Genomic DNA, 26,577 nt, shown 5'->3' on the forward strand with positions numbered 1-26,577 from the left:
CAGTTACAAACCAGTAAGAACAGTTTGCAGCCACAGAGAGAGTTAGATGGAAGGTGTCAGTCAGTCCAACAGGGTACGAGGAAAGGAACTGGCCTTGCTGCTGGAAGGCGATACTGATGGAAGTCAAAAAGCAAGAAAAATTACTGCAGGAGAGCTCAGCGCTGCAGCAGGACACGGCAAGGTGTTGGATGCGTTTAGGCTAGCCTGGCCCAGAGCCACTCTGCTAACTGCTGTTTCTTGCTGTGAGCACCCACCTTTGTGCCAGTACTACTGCTGGGAGCAGAAAACAGTGCTGTGCAAAGCGCAACCAGGGCAGCTTGTCTGAAATTAGAGAGTTCAGAAAACAACAGTAAAAGATTGACCAGAGACCACAACACTGACTTCTCTCCGGACGAGTTTTCATATCAGCTTACGATTGTCAGAGCCATCATCATGGTTAGACACGAATTATGTCAGGCATTTAATGTTAAAAAGTTATGGCTTGCTGGACCCTTTCATTCCAAACCATCCCCCTGCCAAAGCTGAATTTGGCCTTCCTTAAAACACATATCATGCCAGAGTACATGGCATAAATACAGCTTGCGTTATTTATAACCGCCACTAGCTGCATCTTAGCCCTACTAGAGACGGTCATAAGCTTGGGAAATTTTGTAGCCTACTGTTTCAGAATTTAAATTGGAAATGTTGGGGGATGGGGGGCTGAAGACGCTCTCTTTTGTCTGTTATTCAATTAATCTAAAAAACAAAACATATATCATCTTCTTTGGTTCCATTCACTTTTATCTTCTGCTTCACCAGAAAAATAAGTTTAAACTCCTAGCTGGCTGTATTTGTTTTGAAATCCCCCAAGATTTCTTACAGTCAGAGTATTTTGTAACTACAGTAATTTGGCAAAATTGCATACTAATAGGTGCAATCTGTACTGTGACTGAGCATTAGGAACTCCCTGGAGTGCAAACCAAGGAAAGACTATTTGTGAGGCAATACCTTTCTGGAGTAGAAATGTTTATTTCTATTTTAATTCAGAATAACTACGGAATAGAGGACACCTCACCCAAAATTTCTATTTTTGAGGGAATTTATAAAAAGTTCCTTGTTTTGTAGCATAAACATTCCTCTCTTTTAGGGAGAGAGAAGGAATAGAAAGACAGACAAATCTGGAAAGAATTCAAGGTTTAAGGATCTAAGATTTAGACCTTGGTCTTGTTGTTACAACATACTGAAACTAGGCAAGGCCAAAGCAAAAATTTTATGGACTGGTTTGAATGTCTCTCTCCTCCCTTCAGTTAGACTTCCAGACTGCCTCTACCACCTACATATGAGCAGACTATAATACACTGTTATTAACATAAAGTGCAAAATACTCTATCCCTGAAGACTCCAGCCAACCAGACTGATCTCGCTTTCATACATACAATGCCCCACTGGAGAAAAAGCCCCTAAGAAAAATGAAGTATTAGTCAATATTTATTTCCCATGCTCCATCATTTTTCTGAGAAGACTGATTCACTGATTGCCTGTCTTCCAGGCAGTATAAAACACATCTGTCCCCAGCTATTCGGAAGCTCAGAGAGATGTTATAATTATTGCACCATTGGCCAAATCCCCATTTTTCACAAGCCAAATAAATTCCAGCACCAATTTGGGCTCTCCTCTGCCATGATTCATTACTTCAAGAAGTTAGAGTAAAAGCAGAACGAAGAGGAGGTGACCAAATCCCGGCACAAAAATGAGAGAAAACTTCAGCTGATCTGAAAAACTGTCCCTAAAAATTGTTACATGTGAACAGTCCTGATTTACCAGGGGAATGAACAAAGACAACCTAAAGAGTGTTTGGCATGTCCACTTTCTATGTTTATATTATGTTTTAAGTGGAGTTTCTCAAGCACACTTTGAGCAAGGTGAAACGTGGCTTCCAAAGCCAAGGGCTAGAGGGGAGCGTCAGGGTGTAGAGGCCTTGCTGGTGTCTGCCGAAAAACGACAGGTTGTATGATGTTGGCTTCCCTATTCTGCTTCTAAATTGAATTATAAAATAGCTAAGCAGATATTGGAAAAAGGACTTAACAATTTTTCTGTTCATGGAATTGCATATAAAAACACTTAAGAAAATGTCAAGAACATCCTAGAATGTGCAGTGAAGCCCTGAATTTGCTTATAATACAAAGAATATCCCACAAATATAATTTGCAGGAACACTGGAGAAAACAAAAACCCTCAGCAGGTTATTGTGGCAGAAGCTCTCACTGTCCATAAAACTCTGGGTTTAGATATTTTCCCTAGTCATTCCACAAGAAAACTTCCTTTTTTCTTCCCCCCCCCGCCTTTTTTTCCCCTCCCATAAGTGATACAAGCTTCATTCTCTTCTGATCCAACCTGCCTAGATTCAGAAAGCTTTCCTTGTGGGTCTGAAGCTCTGCTATGTTCCTGATCTTTCCAGGAGAGAAATGAACAGGGCCACTGGAGACACGTATGAATGTTGTCAGTCTTGAATAACAGTGGGTTTAATGTGGAAATCCAAATACAAACAGATCTCAGAAATACCTTCGATGTTTTAAAATGCAGCCATAGAAAAGAGAGGGAGACAGAAGGTAGGACAAACAGCCTAAAGTAATATTTTGTGTGGTTTTGAAAAGTTCTGATACGAGGGAGTAGAAGTTTGTTCCGCTACCTTGCCACATCACACACAGTCCGAAGTGCATACATTTCTCTTCTTAATAATGCCAGCCAATTTGCATCACATCTTAGCCAAAAAGCTCGAGTTAATTGTAATTCCTTTAATGCACAACATAAGTGCAAAAGCAAACAGCCTTGAATGTATTCCTCCAGGACTATAGTATAGAGTAAATTACTAACTAGCTAATTATCAATATAAGCATTCAGGCTGTACTGTATAAAGCACTGGACATCTTATCTCTTCCAAAGAGCTGGCACTTCCCTAGCATAGGATTTATGATGGCCGATATCAGCGAAGAGGCTGATTCGCAGTAAGTCATTTCTTACTGCTGTACCAATCTTCAGATACCTCTTTACAAGGCTAATCTTGATGCAGCTCCTAAGATCATTGCTGTAAACTTTTTCCAACATGAATTTCAAGGTAAGGCAAAATTCTTGTTTCCCCCCACAAAAAGACTTATAGGCATCAGGAAATGTAAGAATATTCATGATAAACTACACATAGATTCTGTTCATCCTGATAGTAAATGTTTTGCCCAAGCACAGTAAAAGCTAGTCGTAACATATGCCACTGTGGAAAAAATGTTAGACGACTAAATCTTTCATAGACTGTGACATTAACCAGCTGACTGGACTTACAACTGAAAATCCTTCAGAATAAAAGACATTCAGCACTAAAATACACCAAAGGAAACTGCAGTATAACAGCATTGAGACTGCTGCAGGAAGAATTTGAAACCTGTGTTGAAAGGAGATCGAAAATTATCTGCAAAAGCGGCTGCGGCCCTTCATCTGCTAAGCCTTTAAAGAAAAAGGTTAAACAAGCCACCGAAGCTACGAAAACCCAACACAGACTTTTTTCTTCCTACATTTTATGGATATAAAAATATAAAGGATGTCACACCCCGGGAAATAGAATGAAGAAAGTTGTTATCCGTGGTAGAACACAGCAGATGCACCAGAAGTACCAGTCCTGCCCAGATTCTCGCTGCTCCGTAAATGCAGCAGTAACAACTTGGGTTGGTCATTTAGAAATAAAAGCCTGGCAGAAGAGATCAGTTCAGCCAGATCACCTCTCAACAGTCTCAGAAGACTGAGAAGACCCATATACTAGGAGATGAAACTCAACTAGGAAGAAAAGACAAAAACAAGATTTACAGACAAGACTGCTCCTGTCCACTGTCCTGGCAAGCAGTCTTTGCTTCCAGGCTTGCCACTTCACCAGCTCCCAGGCTGCAGCCAGCTATGCCCAGTACACACTGGTGCCCCAGCAGCTCTTTCCATCATTGTCTCAGGCTGGCGAGTTGCTACTTGCTTCTCATTGCAGTTTCTTTGCACCGGGTGCAGACACCCAAGTCCCCGTTGTGCCTACCTAACCTGCACTGCAGTCTCTAAAGCCATCTCTGCCTCAAGAGCCCTCTCGGGCCAACAGGTGCCCGCAGTTCCACCTTATCTGGCCTTCTAAAGAAACATAAACACAGAGGTGAACAGAGAACAGATCCAACACACAGGGCATCAAAACAGCATGGTTAAATCATCATTTTCCAATATTCTTTTCCCACCTATGAGAATAATTAACTATTTAAAACTAGAGTACATTCCTCCTTTAATCCCCATTTACATTCCCCAGTCAGTAGATATATAAAAATCACACTTTAAGGGTTTCATTCATCTGTATAGTCTGAGACATTTACCTATCATTGATCCTACTGTATTTCAGCAGTTCAGTCCCTAGAAACAACATAGCCACAACATATATGCCTTAAATTTGTTTTGTTATTTGAGATAATGCGTCATCCTTCATACTGAGGCACTTTCTTCAAAAAATGGACAGGAGTAATCAAAATATGTCAATTATCACAATTATAAGAAAACTTATGCAAGAAGCTGGTTTTGATGACAGGTAACTAGAACAAATCTTAACAAGCAAAAAAAAATGCTTGCTTTAAAGTAGGGAATGAAACTTTTTGAAAGTAAAGTTCTTCCTGGTTCAATTTTTCTAGTTGAAAATGAAGTTCCAGTTCTTCCTAGTTTCACCTGTGATGGTCATACCAGCAACGTCCATGCTGGCATCAGCCCACACAGTGTTTTATAATGCACGGTCCAAGTCACAGAGTCCGCTGGAGGGCTGGAAGTTGAGGTTGTCATTGCATCAATATGAAAATATTCAATAAAATAAATTGTGAATATTTTTGCTCAATATTGATTGAACTATTGGAAACTACTGAATAAATATAGTTTCTTTATACACTCTCCAGATGTGATTATCAGTCAATATGTTGGGAGTGAAAGAACAAAAGGACACAAGGGGAGGGAGGGAGGGAGAAGTGTGCATTTACAGAGAAAGCTCTAGTTTGTAATTATGGCCTCAGACAAGACTTTTTGGTTAAATGAGCCAAATCCCAGGGCAATAAAATATTAAAAGCAATATTCTAACAAGCTTAATATTTTTACTATTCCTAGAAGAAATGTGATCCCTGATTACACATTCAGCTGGATTAAAGGTAACCTGAGAAAGACACAAACAGAATACAGAAAAATAATCTCAAAGAATTGGGGAATCAGGCTGCTTCCATTTCCTTCTATGTCAGCTAGCAGAAAAAGAGTTGACAGACTACTGCATACAGCTCTAATTTGGTGCTATACTATTGATATTCCCAACAGGTTTCTGTACAGTTTGCCATTTCAGACAATCACATTATGTTGTCACTAGGTGGAATTTACTATATTAAAAGCCTTTTCAATTAAATAGTAATCATGATTTGCTGAGGCACTCTCCCACGTGAGTCAGCACAGAAGAGAGACATGCATATGTTCACCCTAGCCTAATTCCCTTTAAATTGCCTTATTGTCAGCTGCATGAATCAAAACACCCAAGCAGACAATAATTATTTTTCACCTTAACATACACATAAAGATGGATGCACGGTAGCCCTGTTGCTGCTTACTAGCAGCTGTTATTTGCAGTACTACAGTTGCAGATCTGTCAGCTAGGTCATTACAAAAACTTATTTACAGAGGTTTATATCTAAGTGACAGAAATGGTCTTCAGGCTGCAGCACAGCATAAACAAGTTTCAGATTTGTTTTTAGGTGCTTAAAAAAAAAAAAAGAGAGAGAGGAAGAGGAAGTAATGTTGCTTCACAATTCCCACATCAGGTGCCAAACAGAAAGAGCATGGGAACAGCTCAGAGTGCTCTGGCTTTACGGACTTTGGTTTCTCAGACAAGGAGAAGAGCAGCAGTTGGCAGTATTTGTGATCATTACAGATTCTGTGGCATGTTTTGTTGTGGTTTAGAGGTGTTACTGATGGCAACATGCCCTACTTCTGAAAAAAGAGGTTAAATTCTGCCCATCTAATCTTTCCGGACAGCTTCATTTGGACACAGCATTCATGCCCTGCTGTAATCAGATCTATAATTTTGTGGACTAATAAGCCAGTGTTGTACTCCAGGGAGAGCTACTCATTAGTGAGTTGAATTATTTTTATACATCACTTACTTATAGGCTGAGCTATAGCTCTGTCCTTTCCTGTTCCTGCATTCAGATTGCACGCTGCAGAGAGGCTGGCTGCCCCGCGGGGCAGCTGGCTGCCCTTCATCTGGAGTACGGCCTCGGGGAAGAGGCAGGAAGAGATGCGCTAAGGTTTGCAGGAGTCCCCACGTGCTGATGGATCTGGAGCACTGGTGTAGCCTACCCTATATCCCTGTTTATTTGGTATCGGGAAGTTTTAGCAGATAAAGTTTGCAAGAGCAGCTTTAGAAGAAATGCAAGTACTTTCTTTTCAAGTGAGTTTGGTGCACTTAAAAGTTACTTGTGTCTCTCCTCTTTAACCACATCCAGTGCATATCCAGAATTCCCAGTTCCTGGGAAAAAATGTTCCAAAAATGCAAAAATATCTTGACTTGAGATGGCTAAAAGCAGTACAGAGTCCCCAGTTAATTTAATCTTTAATATCTGTGCTATCTTTCTCAGCAAGGGTAGCAAGCCACAACCGTCCGATAGATATTTTCAATTCAGCACTCACCCCGGTAGCAGAGTGATGTACTCTCCAGACCTAGCACAAGGCAAAACCAAACACACATTCCTGCTATTCAGCTCTTAGAGAATAATTACTTTCAGGCGTCAGTCAGTAGGTGCTTTCAAGAAAGGGTTATCTGAATGATCTGAACAAATCCATTTTCTCGATATGTTTTAGTATTGTCCAGCCTTCTGCAGGACATGAATTAAATGTGCATTTTTGCAGGAGAGATACAAAGCTGTGCAGAGTTCTTAGTCACCATTCTGCAGAGCTGCTAATGCCTTTCCCTCTCAAAATGCCTAGCAGGAACTGGGAGACATGAGACAGGCATGGAGGAGGCAGGCTCCTTAGGCAGTAACAAACAAATAAGAGATATTTTGCATTTTCTTTTCTGCCATGCTTACTATTTCTACAGTGCAAAATGACATTTTGCCACTGCCAGGATTTTTAGCCTTAGCAACTCACCCTGCTCTAACTGTTCAGCTTGACCTGAGCTGATCAACAGATCAAGACATACAGATAGATAGCATCATTTTGCATCACAGCTAAAATCTGATTTTTTGAATTTTTCAAACTTGATTTTTTTCACAACTCCCAAGCTCCGAGAGGTCAGGCCATGCAGTACTAAGGAGCTCACAAAAGACCCAGTACAGGCCCCCGGGGATGTGGAAGCAGAGAAGGGAGCCACAGAACTGGCGCTGTGGCTCTTTGTTGCTCAGTAAACCACCTGGATGCAGGTGGCTCCTGTATCTCTGCCATACAATGATTAACATGTGTTTTTAAAGGTAGTTTCCAGGTGCCAGCTTGCAGTTCCAGCCAGAAAAACAAGCTCCCCTTCCCCAGGAAGTGCCGGCCCAGTGAACCGCAGAAGACTGAATAGGAGCTATCCTCAGCAAAATAAATTTCCTTGATGCCTGAATAATTCTGCTTCATCACGGAGCACAAATCTGTTGGCCTTTCCTGAGTCCCCTTGGCAGAAATGCCTAAGGACAATAGCATTTTTTTAGTGCTGAGTTACAGGAAGGCCTAATCACACAGCAAGCACCAGCAGCTTGGACATGAAGGACGCAAGTTTGGCCACAAGCCTGAAAGGGGAAGATCATTTGTAACCCCTTTTAAATCAAGATCAGAATTGAGATTACTCAGCTCTTCTCAACCTGCAGGGTTTTTTTCGGTAGGACACTACCTTTGTTTGAATTTTGCAGGTAAAAAAAACCCTGCTGAACTGCAGTAGAAATCTTAGGTGGCTAGACATAGAGGCACTGGAATGCCTAACTCGCATCTCCTCTCCTCCCAAACCATACGATATTCCCAACTACAGAACCGGAAGATGGATTGCTCAAAATATGAAAAGACAGGGTAAAATCGGGGCAGATCACGATCTGCACATTTTTAGCTGAGCACTTCACAAGTTGTGGAAGCCTTTGTCCTTGCTCACCACTCTCTATAAGGCATCACCTTGCAACAACTGCAAATCTTGAGGTCTGTTTTATAGTTGAAATCTCAGAATAAAAGAGAAATCATTGCATCTGAGGTGACTAAAGGCATCTTGGGCATGCAGTAACAGCTAAAAGACATGATCATTTCAGATATAAATCAAAACACGAGTAAAAATGATACTAGACAGCAAGCTCTTTTATAATTATCTGCAAAAGAAAAACGAGGCAGACTCTATCGCCACGCTGGGGCACCAGCTGGCTCACAGAGAAACCCTTAATCTAAGCAAAGATGTGAAGACGAATTGAAAAGACAAGCAGTAACTTCTGGTCTGTATTATAAATCCACTAAAACTTAACTTTAATCCACTTGGCAAACGCACAGTGGGACACAACATTTTGATCACTTTTCTGTAACTGTCAAAATGCTTTGTTTGTATAAACAGAGCTGAGCAATTTTCAATCTCCGAAAGACCATAATTAACAGAAATTTCCGTTCATAAATTGCTTTCTATAGCAGAGAAGTACTGTACTAGTCTCCTGTTGTACTGATGAGGAGGCGGAGCTCATATCCGAGTGTAAGCCCCAGTTTTCATAGATGGAAGTGAGTTTTGCACACTTTGTATCAGTGTTTATCAGCTCTCCTCTCCTGGCACGGGGCATTCTCAGCATCGACCCTACTATATCACACCATGAATTTCCCATGTATTTGCAGAACTGAAATATTCAGTCATTGATGAAGAAAGGAAGATGAGGACAAGAATTATGTTGAAAATGCAGCATGATATTTCTGGCTTATGCCCTTTCATCTCAAAGATATAAGAAATACAGATTTTCATCTTTATGCCCAATCAGTAGCTCAACTTATCACATAAGGAAACTAGCTGTATGAAAAAATTATTTTCTGTCTATAATTTCACCAAAACCTAGAAGCCTAGAAAAACATACATCCACGTTGATTCAAAGTCTTTCAAATTCATCTAAGACAGCACAGTGCCCTCTGCAGGTTTTCCTCCTACATTACTTCTCCAGCAAGTAGATGTACCGGAATAACTGCACAATGCACAAATAAAGTCAATGTTAGAAGTAAAATTCTTTACCTGCTGATCCTTGACATAGCACTGTAAGCAGTGCTGAAGGCAAGAAATAAACCTAAACTAAATAGAAATATTGTAATTTAGAAATAATAATGCTGTTAATTTATCTAAAAATCTTGGAATTATAATAGATGATAATATGCAATTTTACGTGATTCACTACTTAGATAATGGAATTAAATGAAAGCATAGAAATACATATCTGCTACCTAGATTTTTCTTGAGAATACAGAGATTCTTTTACAGGAATTCCACCTGGTTTAATTGTTATTACTTTTAGCAAGATCAAGTACCATTACAAACTACCAGCATTTAAAAAGACAGGAAAGGAGATTGAATCCCATCACAGCAACTCGTACCAAAGCTTTCTCTTCCCTGGCACCTGGAGCTGTAAAAGTTAAACACTTAAAGCCACCGCCATAAACTCAGAGGTGGTAATGCATAAAGTAGTTGAGATATAGCATGACAAAACTTATTCACTGGCCTACTTTTCAACATAGTGGAAGAGACACGGATGTGACTTATTCTTCATTAGCTGTTAGAAAAAGAAGAGTAAAGTACTCATGGGAAGGTAATCAGCATATTTTTTAAGTGCACAAACAGTACATGAAATTCTCAATACACAAGGTGAAATATATTGAACTTCAGTACTTACATTGAACGGTGCGGTAGGAATATATCACAGTAAATTTTGCCAGCAAACAGACTGATGACAATGACAGGAGTTGCTTGGCTTCTGAGTGTACAAAACAAAGACAGAAAAACAGAGGGACCCATCCGAGGGAGCAAAGAAAAGGACTCGCAGTGCTAGCGCTTTCCTTGCGTTGCGCAGCACAGTTCAGTGGTATGAAGTCCCCCTCTAAATGCAGCGCGCAGTAAGGGGAAAGGCATCGCAATCACTTTATGCCTGCAAGTGCGATAACCACACTAGTCCTTGGTGAGATTTCCCAATCCCTGCATCAAATAATGACAAATGGATATACGATTTTTTACACACGTGTGTGCATGTGTGTAAATAAACTTGTGATGGTCCGTTTGCTTTATGTAGTAGTGGTTTTAGCTGCCAAAACGGAAAATTCTAGAAATGTAGCCAAGCCATTTTGCTAGAATTTCCAGACCCGGGAAGAGCACAGCAAACATCTGCTAGCTCATCAGACGTAACCGCGAGCAAAAAAAACAAAGACATCTTGACAAGCCACAGAGCAAGACGGAGTTAACGTCCCAAGTGGCAATGCTCCAAAAGTGCAAGTGGTGAATCTGGGTATAACCCCCAAGAGCACCAGTGTGCTATGCCTTCGCAGACAGGAGTGAAAGAAATACCGGGGCTGTTTATGTGCAGCCTTTGCACAGCTTCAGCACTAACAGGAGCAATATTCCACCAATACTTTAGCTGCCTAGATTTTTCCCAATATGCAATAGCACTTTCTCTTAGGAGAAGACCTCTGATTATTTTACCTCTTCCCAAAATGATAAATGCCTCCTGCAGTCCTGGGTCTCTAGCAGTCCATCCCTTCTCTCCTATGCCTTTGCTAATGTGATGGGAAGAACATGCAAGGAAGCTTAAAGGGAAGAGACTGGACACGGGTTATTATCCCGACAGATCCCATTACCAGCTGGGTGCTGCCGGTTGCTCCGAGCATAAGGGTCTGTAAGATGCCCGTGCCCCACGGCTTAGAGATACACCAGAAGGTTATCACTGACCGCCAGCAGTGGAGCTGCAAACTGACTATTCCTGGGCCTTCGCAAGGACAGACAACCATGCGAGAGTGGGTTAGGAGAACTATAAAGCCCTTCCTGACTCCTGTCCCCACGCAGGCCAGCAACAGCACGAGAAGAGTCAGTCACGTCCAGTACTGCCACCTTCCCTAATATCAAGTCAGAGGAGCACTAGCACTTTGCAATACAAAGCCACAAAAAGATGCGCTCACAGGTGTTGAGAAAAAGCAGAATTGGTCTCATTGTCCCACTGGATAAAATTATGTCAGAAAGAGAAGAATGAAGTAAGTCGTTAGGCCACATGAGAGGATACGCCGGTGATGGGCACGTCCCCTTGAGAAGGGACTGCAGCTCTAGGCACTACCAGGGAAGGGGAGGCAGCTCCAACAGCAAAACAAATGCAGGTTACAGAGACCTGCCTACAATGCTGCTGATGAGAAGCACATCACTCTTATGTGCTGCGTGAAAGTAGAAAAGTGAGTGATGTTCACCCAAAACCTACCGGTATAAAATGGTATGTTCTGATTTCATATATTCATTTAGCAGGAGGTTACCCATTATGTAAAGGAAACGCTGACACAGTTTGGCCTTCCCTCTGTGTTGCCATTGCTGCTCGTCGGCAGTGGAGGCCTACACTAGGTCATTTCAGGGGCAGTAGCTGTCTTCTATGATTACAGTTTACTGCAGGGGTGATATCCTCCAGGGGCTCTTGCCTTGTGACAGGAGTAAGATTCAAGAATTAAACTGCTGGCCTGATGCTCAGGTTGATGGTTGTAGGAAAGGCAGATTTTCCTGCTTTACTTCAGAGCAGGCTTTCACTATTTTGTTAGCACCGCATGTACTAAGCCAAGTGGCCCCAGGTGCCCAGCTTTCACTTCCTACATTAACGTTAAAGAAAACCAATATCTTCCCCTCTAGCATTCAAAATCTGGGCTCAGCAGCCCAGCTATACCCCAGGGAATTGTATGATTATGTTCCCACAAGTGTGTGTGTCTATAATTAAGAGCACAGCATGTATTTTACCAAGTGAATGGCTCAAAAGTAGATTGCTTCATTGCTGCCGATTCATATCCTCAGCCAAGTCCCTGGTCACGGAGAAGATTCCAAAACAGGCCGTCAGGCTCCAGCCACAAAACTACCGTTAGCTGGGTTCCAAGCAGAGAAGTTCATCAGGAGCTAGCCATGTGCTAGGAAACAGACCCAAATCCATCTGAAAATGAAATGCATCCTTGAATTCCTGCAAGTCAGTGAATTATCCAGTATTCTCGTGGAACTGCAAATTTTTATTTTTTTTATAAGCATCTTTGATATCTCTGCATTGTTACCATGTGAACATAGGGAAGCACAACTTCCGCGCACCTGCCACGGATACAACAGAGAAGTTACTGTCTCCATGGCCCACGATCTGTGCACAGGCCCTGGATGAAGCCAGGCGAGCTGCAGAGCACCTCAGTCAGTTTGTCACAGCACTGATTTTGAGGGCTTCTCCCAATATTGACCTTCTCTTTCTCTGTCCTCACACAGGACAAGAACTGAACACTTGCTCAAAACGCAGCAGGACCTGGTGGGAGGAACACAACTGCCAGCATTTTTATACCAATATCACGTGTTAAACAGAAAGACCAAAAGCATCCTGACAGACCAAAAAAAAAAAAAAAAAAAAAAAAAAAAAAAAAAAAAAAAAAAACACCACCACAACGCTTTTGCCTCCTCGCGAGCAAGAGCAATATTACCATTCACATTTTACCAAAAAGGAAATAGGAGATGACTTTCCACCCACAGCATAGCACCCAGAGCATAGCAGCATGCCAGGAAGAGGTCCCAGGACTCCAGTGGACTTGCTGAAGAGCTTGGACACGGTGACAAATGGCCCTGTCAAGAATTAAGTCTGGCATCACACACAACAACATGACTATGTTCAAAGGCTCCCTAGGGAACTATTCGCTCTTTATAAGTTTTCTCCATTCTACTTATCCCTGATTTTTTTCTTTTGAATCTTGGCCAAATGTACATCAAATTTAAGCACACAAACTGCATATTTTTTCCTGTAGAACGCAGGATGAAAAAAGGTGCTCATTAGAAAAGCCATGTGGCCGTTGACAGGATTTCTGCAGTGCTCAGCAGCATCAAATATATCACAGGGCATGCTGATAATCTGATCATAAATTTAAGACTAGCTCTCAAAGAGACAATAATGAGCTGATCTGTTACTGTGTGTACACATAACCCATTTTAAAAGAAAAAAGAAAAAAAGAGAGAGGCAGACAGACAGGCAGGCAGGCAGAGGGAAAAAAACCTTGAGTTACAGCTACTTGTATTCTCCTTACCAGCTTTGTAACTTAGCCCAATTGCATAGTGCCCAATTGCTAGAAGGGGTTTGTTTAGGGCAGTGTTCTCTGGCATTACAGAGACAGACATAAAATATAGCTGTGCATCACGCAGAAGCTGTAGTTGTAACATCCCGTGTGCTAGATAAAGAGTTCAATTAACATGTTACGTAGGACTCAAGGAGCTAACCATTTAGTCTTGTTGCTAATGGGAAATACATATCTAATTCACAGATCGTATCTCTACCTGAATTTTTTACTCCAGTGCTGCTATATCTCAAGAAACAGCTGAAAGATTAAAAGGAGAAAATACATCTCCTTCATCACCTGCAAATTTAGAAACATATTAACTGTACATTAGCAAAACTAGGCAATTTTCTTGTGTTTCCATGAATGACAATGAAACTAGCCATCACAAACTTCTTTTCTATTAATCATTTCATATGTTTCCTTCAGAAAAACTTACAAAAATGGCCAACCCATGCTATCCAGTTTTATTCTGTATATTTAGGAAAAAAACAGTTTGAAAAGCTTGTCTCACAGCTAAGCCACCAAAACCATTTTGCATTTCTAGAGACTCCGCTACAACAGAAACTAGGGGAAAGAGAGATAACAGAGCAGGACAAAAATGATACTCATATGTATAAATGTAAAATGGAAAGAGTCTGGATGTACAATAAAGGAACATGAACAAAAATGTAGAAGGAACGGTACTATTCTTGTATGGTAGCACGCAAAATAATTTGAGAAACATAAAGCATAACAGAAATCGAACCATGCTGCAGGGATTTGTTTTGTCCTGAAGCAAATCTCTCTCTGCCTTTTTGCGTTTTGCCACGGCCCAGGCTGTCTCGGCACCCAGCTCCCTGCGGGGCTCCAGGCTCCAGCCGCAGCACAGGAGGCAGCGCCAGGGAGGCGCAGCCGGAACCGCCGGGCACATCTGCGGGCGCAGGGGGCTTCCTCCGCGGGACGGCTCGGTGCGCGGCCACCTCGCTCAGCCCCGCCGCTGCGGGACGGCCAGGGCTCCCTGCTAGCAGGCCTTCGCCTTCAGCTCCGCTCGTCTTTCCCTCCAAGCTCCTCTGGTGGCTGTCCAAAAGGAGAAGCTCACAGCACTGATTAAGATGCAAAAGATCTCTCAGGGTTTCTAACATAACCCAAATTCAGACAAGTGTGTGAAGCAGACATTTTAATTTGCATTAGGCTTAAAGTGAGCAAACAAGTTATTTAAAATGCATTTTCTTTTTGTGAAATCTGAATAATTGAATAAGCTTTTTAGTTTGAGGTAAGCACAAGTTTGTCAATCTCATTTCCCCCCCCCAATACAAGTCTCAGTGATGAAACAGTGAGCAATAGTATCAAATGCATAGAGAAATACCAATAGAAAAATTAAGAGAAAATTTTTCAATTGGTAAGGTGACTTTTTTTTTTTTTTTTTTTTTTTAAAGACCTCATTCAACAGAAGCCAGAAGGACTTACAGAAAGACTCTAAATCACTCTTTGAAGTGGACTCCTGCAGGGAGCCGGCTGATCAGTGACACTGGTGTCACGCTGGAAGGGAACAAAGACGGCAAGCGCGGCTGAACGGAGAGGAGGGCATGCCCAGAACGGGAACGGCAGAGGCGGCTAGCACAAGAGAGGTGAAACCAAGGAGAGCAAAGGAAATTATGGTATCAGAGGAAAGGCGTATGAAGGCTTCGATCTGGAGATTGTAGGAAAGGACGTAGGGAGGGGGAGACACTTGTCCAGCCCGCCTGAGCACAGCGAGCTTTGGCAAGCAGCCGCTGCAGGAAGTGCAGCAGGGAGGCCAAAACTGCGCAGTGGCTATTAGGAGCCAGCAAACAAATGACCACAGAGTAATACAGCAGCAAAGGACATCAGCTGTCTTATTCACTAGTGAATATAAGCATTATGAAACATTATTTAAGCTCAAATATTTACAGAAATAACGATCCGAGCATCCACACTACCCTAACAGAGGGCTGGATCTTGTTTCTAGGTTCTCCCAAACCAAGCACAATCCGGACTGAGGACCGGAGCGTTTGTAATTTGTTTGCGCACATGAAGATTTGCTGCCTTACATGTGCTTGCTGGATGTGGATGCGGACAGAGACAACCATGAAAAGCTGATCTCTGAAATCACGCTGCTGGCAAGTGGAAACATGGTTTCCTGTCCATGTGAGGGTGCAACAGACAGTGAGAGGGCAGCTGACATGCAGATAGAAAAGCAAATCGCGACAGCTCAGAACAGCAAGAAGAAAGAGAAGCCAGCTTGCTGGTGTCTGCAGCTCTAAGGAGACAGAAAATAGATGAAGAGTCCCCAGCCTCCTGTTCCCTGCTCTCGTGTACCACTGCTACTCATAACACTTCTTGTCCCTCAGGAAACCAGAGCTGAATGTCTCCAGACACCTTGTATTTGAAATACAGGAATCCCACAAATGCCAGCATAAAGCAACTGCTGCAGCTTTCAGCCAAAACTGGTAAACTCTCCTTAGAAAATGAGAACATTTCCATGCTTTCCTTTGGGTACACTCAACACCAGACTTTGAAGCCTGACTTTGCAGTCACTGACAGCATCCACTAACAGGAAAACAAATCCAAGGGCCTTTTCAAGAGGCACCACTTCCTGGTGTCGTTAAGGAAATTTTGTTTTTCCCCAGCACGAAGTTCGTATTTTGCATTTCTGAAAATAGTACTGATTTAGTAGCCTAAATGTGACTGCTCAGACTAATGAATTGTCCACAAAATGAATCGCACCGTCCTAAACTCAAGTAATTACTTTTTAACCAAGTTAGTTATGTCAGTATAGAAGGCTAAGAAAACTTGCGTTTAATTCAGATGCAATTCAGTCTTAGAAGCCAGTTAAGAATATGCTGAAACTAAACTGAAAATAAGAGTACCCAACAGGATTTTCAACTAAAGGAAATAAATCAAAGCAAGCCTAATAGACATAGGCCTATAAAGACCATATTTAGGGTAATGATTTGCAGCAATTATTTTTAGCAAATGTAGCAATTTCACTGTAACTATAGTTCAAGAGACACTTTAAAGGACCATGAATGATTTATCTTCAAGTGTTCTTTATCCTACCTAAGGCTGGGGGTCAGGAGAGTGACTTCTGAGACATCTATTTAAATCTCTCTTTCCCAAACATGCAGCAATAGCTCCAAAGTGAGAAAATATTCTCTCACATACAAGCCTTCATTTACAAAAGAAAAAGAAAAAAAAGAAAAAAAGAAAAAGAAAAATCAGATTTTCTTCTGCAACTTGAATTACAAGTCAAACCAAAGTTGCAAGCTAAGGCAGATCTACTATTAAAGCTAAGATTAGTAGGACACACAAGAGCCACCGGCTGTCTTCCTCAGGCACTTGAACACAATTTATACATTGCTTGTGAAAAATTATTTCATAAATCCTCAGTTTTCAGTATAACGTATACTAATTAACATAATCTCCTGACTTAATAAGAAAGTTTAGAATTTAAACAAATCACACTCTTTAGGGTGCTATCATGGACAAAACCCTGCTGCACTACCAGAGCAAAAAGCAATCGAAAGAGTGCTCACTCACTGTGTAGGTTCCTGGCTCTTGGAAAGAAAAGATAAGCACAAAATCCAGATCCAAGTACTTCATAGATGGAAATACCTAGGTCTAGATCAAGACCTTATAGCCAACTAAAAATATTCATTTTTAAATATTTTTAAATGCTGCTGCCACTCAATTTTCAAGGTTTTTGAAAAGTCAGTATCTTACCAGTCAGTCAAAAGGATTAATGGAAAATGCCAAAAAAAATTTAAAAGATATTTTAATCAGACAAATAATTCCCTTTGCAGATCTTTGATGTTGTAACTAGCTAGAAGGGAGAGAGAGATACAGCAATTGCTAATTGCTAGTGGCTTCCACAAAAGGATACCAACTTCAAAATTTACATTTCAAGGAATAGGAGAGTTTGAATTTTGAAGAAGAAACAGAGCCAAACTCTTGGATCATAATATTGTCTCTTGTGGTGACAATGGTGAGAATCTGATGGGACTTTCAAGGAAATAAGCTCTAAAAAATATCTTTAGCCAGTGGCCTATTTTCTTTTGTCTTGAAAAAAAAAACCACAGTATGCATATGCCAGCTCCCCTGCGCACCATTTTCGGGGGCTGTAAGAGATAATGTTAGTCAGTACCATTGACAGATCTTTGGCCAGGTCAGCTCCTACCTCTTGCTAATGCTTTGCATTTCCCATAGGGCTTCTCTTCTGGAAAGCATTTCAAGCAGTAAGGAAGGAGGACAGTGTTAGTACATTTAAGCAAGGAAACATAAGTAAGAAACCACTGTTGTGTTGCCAGTGTGAGGCTCACTGTTCTGACTTCGGCAAATCCTTTAGCACTGGCATTGCTGTAAGCTAAAAAGTCAAGAACTGGGCTCCAAAAAAATGACAAATGCTACACAGTGTTAGTACATTTAAGCAAGGAAACATAAGTAAGAAACCACTGTTGTGTTGCCAGTGTGAGGCTCACTGTTCTGACTTCAGCAAATCCTTCAGCACTGGCATTGCTGTAAGCTAAAAAGTCAAGAACTGGGCTCCAAAAAAATGACAAATGCTACAAAGCATCAGGACATTGGGCTCACGTGAGACATCACTGGCCTTCTATCTTTCTTCAATCTCCTGGCACATGCCAGTTACAAGAGTGGCAGCTCCTGCTTTTCCAAAGCCATACCACACAGCACATCTGGGCCACTATCGCAACAGCTGCCTTGTGGCACAAGGTTTTTCAACTCCTTCCAAACCCCAAAAAGCAGGCAGCCAATCTTCTCTCACTGTTCAAGCAATTTTACCTGCTGTGGCAGAGGCATTTGAATGTTCCCTCTTTACTAAGAATGGTAGTAATAGTTGCATATCCTCAGTGAGAGCAGGGGGTACAGCCCCCTCGGTTGGAAAGACCTTCGCCACTCAAGGCTTGCAGCTTGACCAAGCATCATCCGAGGACTCCTCTCTTTGCGAATCTTTTCTCAGCCATTATGTTCTTGCTCAGGTGTCTGCCCAGACCACCCATATTTTCCAGTACATTCTGCAAAAGCAGATAATTCAAATCATTTGAATAACTCATCTTCACACAGGAACATATGTATCTGTCTTTTCTCCATAAGTAAACTCCAATTCATTCATTATCTTGGTTTGGTTTTCTTCCTCCTATCATCTGGCTGTGGGAAGAAACAGAAGACAGCAGCTTCCTGCATTACACTCCTCTTGTCTGTGTCTCTCTATCCATTTAGCCTAAAGCATTTCTCTCCCTTACAGTTATTCAGTCCTTAATCTCTTCTGATGTCTTAGATGTGGCTTTTGGGGGTCTCAGTGTTAGAGTTGACCAATATCATTTTGGCCAACCACATATTCATCAAAAACATAGTTGAAGAACAAAGAAAGTTTCACAAATTCAGAACAGAAAATATAGAAAGACTTCCAATTTTTCAATGATGTTCTAATGTTGAAATTCACCTATTAAAAGACGTTTAATTATAAATTTAAATAGTTATTATTTCCCCTGTATTCTATGTTCATCCACTACGTGGAAAAAAAAATCATTACACTAACAGTCCAACCTGTCATTGCATGGTTACTTGTTGCTTCTTTCTCTCTAGTATTGCTTTTATGTGCAGTCTGAGCTTGCAAAATGAACGTGGGTTTTTTGCAATTGAGGGAGCATCAACTCCAACACCTGCTATCAAGTCCACTTCAGATGATCATCAGATGATCTCAAACTAACGAAGAGTTGTTGTTTAGCCCCTCTCCTACTTCTGCTGTTGACATATTGTCCAAGAGGTTCACTCTTCTGACAGAAACCTTTCCAGTCCAGATTTATGCACTGCCAGTTTACGCCCATTACTTGCGCCAACATTTAGCTTGCAAAATTCCATCCCGTTTGTCCTTCCAGCGTATCTACAGAGTAACGCCTCCACTCTCAGGCTCTGCTTTCCTGAGCCAGCCAAAGCTCGTTCATAATATATATTCTCTGTTCCCAGCTCAGCCTTGTAACACTCTGCACCTACTCCAATCAGTGCCCCAAGGGCTCTACAGATCAGACTGGCGAGGTCTCACCAGGGCCTTGAGCAATGGCCCTCCCAGTGTCACTTGCTGTCACCTAAGCTAAGAGAAGAAGCAGCAGCACAGGCATGATGCCAGCCTGCAGGATGCTCGACAGCACAAGAGACGCAGGCAAGCAGCCCATGCCCAGGGCCCCGTTAGCTCTGCCCCAGCGAGAGCCCGCAGAGCCGTCACCGCGTGGCCCTGGTGCAGGCACCGGCAGGCCCTGCCAACACGCTGCGCTGGAGAAGCGTCGCATGGTACCCACGTGGCCGCCCAGCACCATCCGGGCACCGAGCCAGCCTGCATCCTGCTGGGCTGACACTGCACATAAACGCAAGCCACTCAAATCTGACTGCTCCGCTTAGCTCAAACCTGCCGTGGGAGCAATACGGCCAAGCCCAGGCAGTGCAGGGCCATGACTGGCAGATCCTGCCAGAGCCAAGGATGTCTGTGCAGTGCTAACCCAGCTATCTCAGAGTGCAGCCCATCACCCATCTGCAGCGAGTTAATCCACCCACAGACAACAGAATCAACCGTACGTCACTCCGGAAATGTCTCTGGCTATGTTCACGACTACGTCACGTGAATGTCTCATAATCGCCCCAGCTGTTGCAGTGCAGAAAGTAAAACCAGTCCCATTCCATATTCTCTGTGGGATGTGGCTGCTGGTTAATTGGTTTGTCAATAGCAACTATTGGTGTCAGTTACAGGAATAAATTCCTTTCTAATCAACTCTTGATTTTCAACATGGTGGTTCCTGGACGGCAGCCAGCCCCACAGCGTAGTAGCCAGAAAGGTTTGAGGATGGTGCCAGCAGGTCCATCTTCCATGCTGCTCCAGCCCTGCAAGTGCAAGAGCAATGCTAGCGGGCAGCAGCCCAGCTGGAAAGAGGCCTTCCCACCATGACCCAATCTTGTCAGGCCCCAAAAGGCTAACACAGTTATTTCAGTTATGTTTATACGCTGTATCCATCACTGTATGCCATTTGTTCTATCGTGAATACAGGCAAGAAATTATACAAGCTGAAGTCTAAGTGCCAGATTTTGAAATCCTTTAGCAGCTGTTTCAATTGACAATAATGCCGTAATGCATCAGGGTGTTGAAACAGTGGTTTCAGTACCTATACGTCCCTCCAGCAGCACCCATCTGGTGTGACATTTGCCTTGCTACAACTTTCAGTCTAGGAGAAAAGCTATCCTCTCAGTCATATGGTGTTCACTAAAATGCTAGGCTACAGGAACTAAAACATCAAAGGCAAAAACAGAAACAGAGAGGAGAAAGCCGGGACTAGCTACATGCTGTACTTAATTCCTGGCCTTAGCAGAAGTCACCAATAGAGTCTGCTACTCTGGGGATGGATCAGTGGAAGATACTCCAGATAAAGGAAGAAGAGTGCATGCCGGTGATGGAGGACAGAAAGGAGTAAATAGGGGAAGAATGCGGAAGTAAAGCAGAACTGGGATGGACAGCCTTAATGACTAGTACAAATAACAATGGGGAAAAGCGAGGGGAGGAAAGCAACAGAAGAATAGCAAAGCAAAGAACATGGAGGAATAGGATGGGGACTTGAAAAGAAAGAAAAGTGATATTATAAACAAAGAGTATGAGTTAGGAAAGACTCTTGATTTCATTTGCAGTCAGTTCATTTGCATGGTTTTGGCAGCTATGTAGCTCAAGTCCATAGCCTGAGATTGCAAGCCTCACGGGTGGCACAGGGAACAGTAATCTCTGCACAGTACTGAAAAAGTTGAGGGAAAGTTAAGAAAGGAGACCTGAGTCTCCTTCATTGCACTGAGCTATGTGCATGCCGATTTCCCTCATTCCTGTGTAGAATGGGGAAGAGATCCCTTACAGTGTCCAGAAAACAAGGCAATGGTTTTTGCGGGAGGAAAGATCTAATTTAAGGAGTCCCAAAATTCAGAAAGTGAAGGTTTGTTTTTGCAGACTTAAAGAGATTCGCTATCATTTAAAAAGGAACAAAAGGGAAGGTCCTATTGCTGTCAAGGTGCTGCAGCCCAATTACATTTCTTCAGTTCCAGCATAAGCAGTTCCCAGCACCGTTTCTGTTCCGCCTGCTGCTCTCCCCTATCCCCGGCTCCCCTTCCAGCTCTTCTCGGACAGCAGCTGCCTGTGGGAGCCCCACGCTTGAACAGCCCCAAGAGCAAGCTTGCCTGGAAATCATCACTACTACCAAAAGTGGACACACATCTCTGAATTCCATTCAAACTCAAAAATCATTCTTTAAAAGAGGCAAGAAGTTATTACCATGGAGATTAAGAATTAATACCTCCATAAAGCGTACAAAATGGCCTGTGGCTAAACTGTGATGCAGTTCCCAGTTTTGCCAGTGAATCCTCTGTGACCAGGTCATTCTCCTCTGCCTCAGTTTCCCATCTGCACACTGCAAGGATTGTGAGGACTGATTCAAGATGGTTTGAGGCATTCAGACTCTAATCATGACTGCCAGAGAAACATCTTAAAACAAACTAAACTGCTAGCTGTCAAGCACATCAAGCTTTCAAACAAAAGGAGGAAAAAAGCTGGGAATGAAAAAGACCAATTGCCAAGCATCAGACCAGAGCTGTTTTTTGTTTTGCTGGAGCAGGAAAGCAAGAGGGTGATGAGGAGTGGGAGGAAAGAAAAGAAAGCAAGCTAAACACATCAGGAGAGGTGCTGTGTGTTCAACCATGGCAGAGGCCACCCCACAGAGGAATGAAAGCTGTATGCCCTGCACAAGTCTGGCAGCAAATTATTCTAGCCCAGGATCCCGGGTCTCTTATTTTGGTGCTGCCTGAAAAGAATTTGCTGATGTCAAATGAGATAACAGGCATGCAGGCGAAACAACTGGTTTAAGATACAATAACAAGCTGCAATAAAAGGATGGCTACCAGTGTGGTGGATAACATTGCAAATGCTAAAACTCAGTTATCAAAACAGCTGCTATTTTCATCCAAGAGGAAAAACACAAGGAAATTTTTCTCCAAATCAGCTGCTAATAGTGGTTAATATGAGCCAATTAATGGAAACAGAACATTCTGTAAAATACACTTTTCATCAGCTGTGGAACTAAAACAAAATCATTTCACACCTAGAGATAAGGGGCCATATCCTTTCTGGAAGAGATCAGCACAGTTCCCTGTGTTTCAAATGCATTTTACACCAGTTGAATCTTTTGCCAGCGACACTGCCAAACGTGTTGTGCTAACAATAACACAAGGCGTGTGATCCATCAGAGGGCTGCTGAAAGGCACACTAATCAATAAGAGCCACTTGTTTGTTTTAATAACTGCTGAGAACCTGAAAAGCAAGAAAACATTCATCTTGTAGAAGTCTACGTGAGAAACGTGGAACAGTACAAGTCTACAGGCATAGTCTGGAGGTCCTGGAATAAAGTCTAGTGCTTTTTTTCATTTCTGCTGGGGTGTCTCTGTGCAGGGCCGGAGTGCGAGTCCTCAGGGGGATATCTGGGAATCGATTTGTGAAGTGAGATGTAGGTGCTTCACTGGAGATTTCACCTGCCTAACCTTTACTGTCACAAACAAGTTGAACAAAGGCTGTCTCTTGGCATCGAGGCCAAGCTTTCCATTTTTCCTACCATTGACATTTATCCTCCTGCTCTAACGAGATACGTGAAACAGTAAAGAAATTGTACTGTAATTTATCTTAAGTTTAAACTGGGGAAAAACAAAACAGAAGCATGTGATCGAGCACACATTTGCTTTAACAAATTATTTGCTGCATCGCTGCAACAGAGATGCAAACATCTTCCTAAATCTGTCACAGCACTCTAAATTGTGCTCTGCAATCAAATTCACTTTAAAACTGCATTTCAGCCATACATCAGAATAGGACTCTTTGTACACAAAGCTGCTCACAGAACTGCAGTTTCCATAGATTTCAAGCCCCTCTCTGTGAAAATGCCAGTTCCTCTCCCTTTATATTCCTCTAACTCTGCTTTTTATTTTACTTTTTCTTCAACAAGATTATCAGCATCTCTTTCTAAGGCAAGATAAATGAGTAGGATCGCTCTGTCCTAGGGAAGGTCCACCAGCAATCACAATATCTCTTTAATCAAAATCACCAGTCAACCAATGTCTTTTTCTAATGAAATTGCCCTTTTCTTTGATAAACCTCTTTCTATTATTTTTATCGAGGTTCTCCCCACAGCTGATTTTGGCTGATATAGTTGTAATTGACAACTTGACACAAGTCAGTACTTTTTCTGAATATTAATCATACTATCTATTCCCTAGTCCTTAGAAATGTGACGCTAAAAAGCTGAAATTATTATTTTTACCTGCTCAGAAACCAGATACATCATGTCAGGATTTTTAGGCCTGAATTTCAGCTGTGGCAACATTAAAATTAAAGGTAGGCAAATCTCCCACATATATAGTCATGAGGGGGCAACACTGGGTGGTTTTGGCCAGCAGAATAAAGCTCCCAAAAATTACTCACTTGCAACTTCTTCCATATTTACCATCAACTTACATCAACACTTTCTCTCAAGCCACAGGAGAAATTGCCTTCTTCTCTAGCTCCTTCCCTCTTCAGTAGGTGAGATCAGTCTTTGCGTAGGTAGAATTCCCAGCATCAGTGGAAGATTTTACAAAAAATATGAAGCCAGGAATCACTAAAGACAAAATATTAATATGAGTGGTATTTCTTTATTGCACATTCCCTGTTCCCATTCATCCTTTTTTCGTAAGACTAGTCATCTCTGCTCATGTCCTAGCTGCAACATATTTTCAACAGTATATTGTAAATAATCAGCCGGGGCTTTTTTTAGCTGTGTAATTAGAATCCATTACTTTTCAGTTTAATTTCTCTTTCTGTTAGTATAGCTCCCAGTCATTACCAGATGGCTATTCTTACTCTTATTACTGGCCCTGCTGTCTAGATGCTACTTACACTTATTATCCATGCTTATTTTTCCAAATAAGGACCTTAATGAGGTCAAGCATAGTCTTTGTCTCTACAATTGTGTATTAAATATTTCAACTTTAAAATTCAGCCTGTAAGCTCTGAAGAGAGCATATGTTGAGAAAATTTTAAGAAAAAAAACACTCCTTTATTACAATGTTGAATGATTCAATACTAATGATAATTTTGCAATCACTAGAATGCTGATGTTTTATAACCTCTACCTTATTCATTGCACAAGGTTTATTTCCTTGGATTTGCTCCAAAATAGCTTCTAGCTGCTCAACAAATTAAAAAGATATTGCTAGCTTAACTCTAGAAATGTGTTCACATCTTAAGCTTTTTTCTTAAAGTTTATTCCACTTCACTAGATATGACTAAAATTCTATACAAACTATATTTTTCTTCTCCTGCAAGCCCCTCTTATTTGTAAAAGATTTCCTGGTCTTATTTGTGTCACTGCCATGGGAATGTAGAGCATCTCAAACAAAAAATCGCCTCATTACTTTCAGGGTCCATGACTTCCATCCACGTTGTCCCTGCTGTGTCAGCCAGAAGAGATGCATCATTTCTCCCCGTCCACCAGCATCATCTATCAACACCCTTTCTGACACGCTTGCTTTGATTGCCTCTCCCTTTGGTAAACTTTGCACTTTGGCATTTTAATATCCAAGAGCAGCTCTAAAGAGCCCTGTATGGAGTGACCTACCAGGCACCGTGGCAGGAGGGCAGGTAAAAGCATCCTCCCTGGACACCCTGCCGGGAGGGAGCCGAAAGCTGTGCCCTGCGCTGGGATGGTCCTGGGAGCCCAGCCCCAACTCCTGTATATGCTCCCGTGCCTGACGAGCAATGATGCCTGATCTTCCAGGGAAAAACAACGTACGCAAGTGCATCGTCTGCTTTTGTAGCAACTCACTACCAACTGTGTTTTAACTTGGCACCAATGTGAGCTGGAAGCTGTAATTGGATTTGTGCATTATTGAATCTGGGGACACAAAGCTGAGACTTGCATTACACAGCAAGAGCTAGTGGTTGTTCATAGGGAGTATAACCACAGACTTAGGCAAAATTCAGTAAAACATATAAAGGCATATCATGGCTACGTTCACAGCTTGGATGAGCATGTTGTTCCAGTAATATTAATACCAGCTACATTAGGGTGCTTTTAAATTTTTTTCTGTTTTTAAATCAGATATTCCTGGCAAACAAACATTCACCATATGCTGCCCTTTCATATAAAGGGGAACATAACAAACACATTAAAACAACCAAATAACATTCTTGACAAGATTTAATCAGCAAATACTAAAAAGCACCATTTGCTGTTTTGTAAATGGCCGTCCTGATTTTTTTTTTTTAGCGTAGCAAATTAACCTTTTTTAATGATTGACTTTTTTTGATCAGTAGCTCAAAATCTCTGCATCATCCTCTTAGAAAGGGTAGAAAGCCACAGGATAGAAAATCCAGGCAAGACTCATTCACAGAAAGAAAAAGAGTACCAAACTACCAATGCCAAAAAAAAAAAAAAAAAAAAAAAAAAAAAAGAGCTAAAAGAAATTACATATATTGTGGTTGTGAACAGAGATGCAGAGACTGAAAAAAGACATTTTTCATCATTAGAGACAGCTCTTTCCTCCTATCCCATATGCTTTGTTGCCTGGAGAGGCTGAGGAGGAGTTGCACTTCCCAAGATTTTTGACACAGGCACCTTTCTATCTCCCCCCATTATCCCGGGAGCCTCCACACCCTAAGTTTGAGTCCCAAGAAGTGCAGAACCAGAAGATGCCCAAGCAAAAGCTGAGCTGTACCAAGAAGCACATATACAGAGCCACAGGACAGCTGCAGCCCCTGAAGAGCAGACAGCCCTCACGTTTGGCAAGATGCAATAAAGCAAAGAAAGCAAATATAATCATTTGCTTCTAGGAGTTGAATGACCGACATTGGAGAGTTGATCAAATGCCTGGGCACTCCTCTTTAGTTGTTGTACAAGTGACCAGGCTGAAGGAAAGGCTGTTCTCTGTCCTGCCTTGTATAATACACAAATCAATCCTTTGAAATTCCTCCAACTAAGGCCAATTACACTCTCTCTCGATTCGAAAGAACAGTTAAGTTGAAAATTGTAAAACATCACAGACAGTATATTAACCAGTTTGGCAAGTTTCTGTAACTATGGGAGGGGAACAGGCACAGTTATCTGTAAAATCTTTAATTGAACCCATCATAAATCAACATACCACAGAAGGATCATACGATGTCCTGTATCAGCTCCACTACCCTACCCGACAGATTTTATGGCGAGAATCTCTCAAACA

At 41.9% G+C, this 26,577-nt stretch overlaps 2 long non-coding RNA genes across 2 annotated transcripts in view; both read right to left on the reverse strand.

Moving 5' to 3' along the window:
- The window catches only part of LOC112985836 (uncharacterized), a 48,316-nt gene extending 24,347 nt beyond the window's left edge, over nt 1-23,969 (reverse strand). Inside the window, exon 1 of the long non-coding RNA XR_010390851.1 lies at nt 23,834-23,969. This is a non-coding gene — a long non-coding RNA (uncharacterized LOC112985836). The remainder of the gene's footprint in view (nt 1-23,833) is intronic.
- On the reverse strand, nt 12,187-16,238 carry LOC135329391 (uncharacterized). Its single transcript, XR_010390850.1, has 2 exons — nt 14,045-16,238; nt 12,187-12,814 (listed from the first exon to the last, which is right to left on the reverse strand). It is a non-coding gene; the product is annotated as an uncharacterized LOC135329391 (long non-coding RNA).
- Nucleotides 23,970-26,577: the final 2,608 nt, after the last annotated feature.

The sequence above is a fragment of the Dromaius novaehollandiae genome, chromosome 10 (genome assembly GCF_036370855.1).
Source record: "Dromaius novaehollandiae isolate bDroNov1 chromosome 10, bDroNov1.hap1, whole genome shotgun sequence".
Lineage (NCBI taxonomy): Eukaryota > Metazoa > Chordata > Aves > Casuariiformes > Dromaiidae > Dromaius > Dromaius novaehollandiae.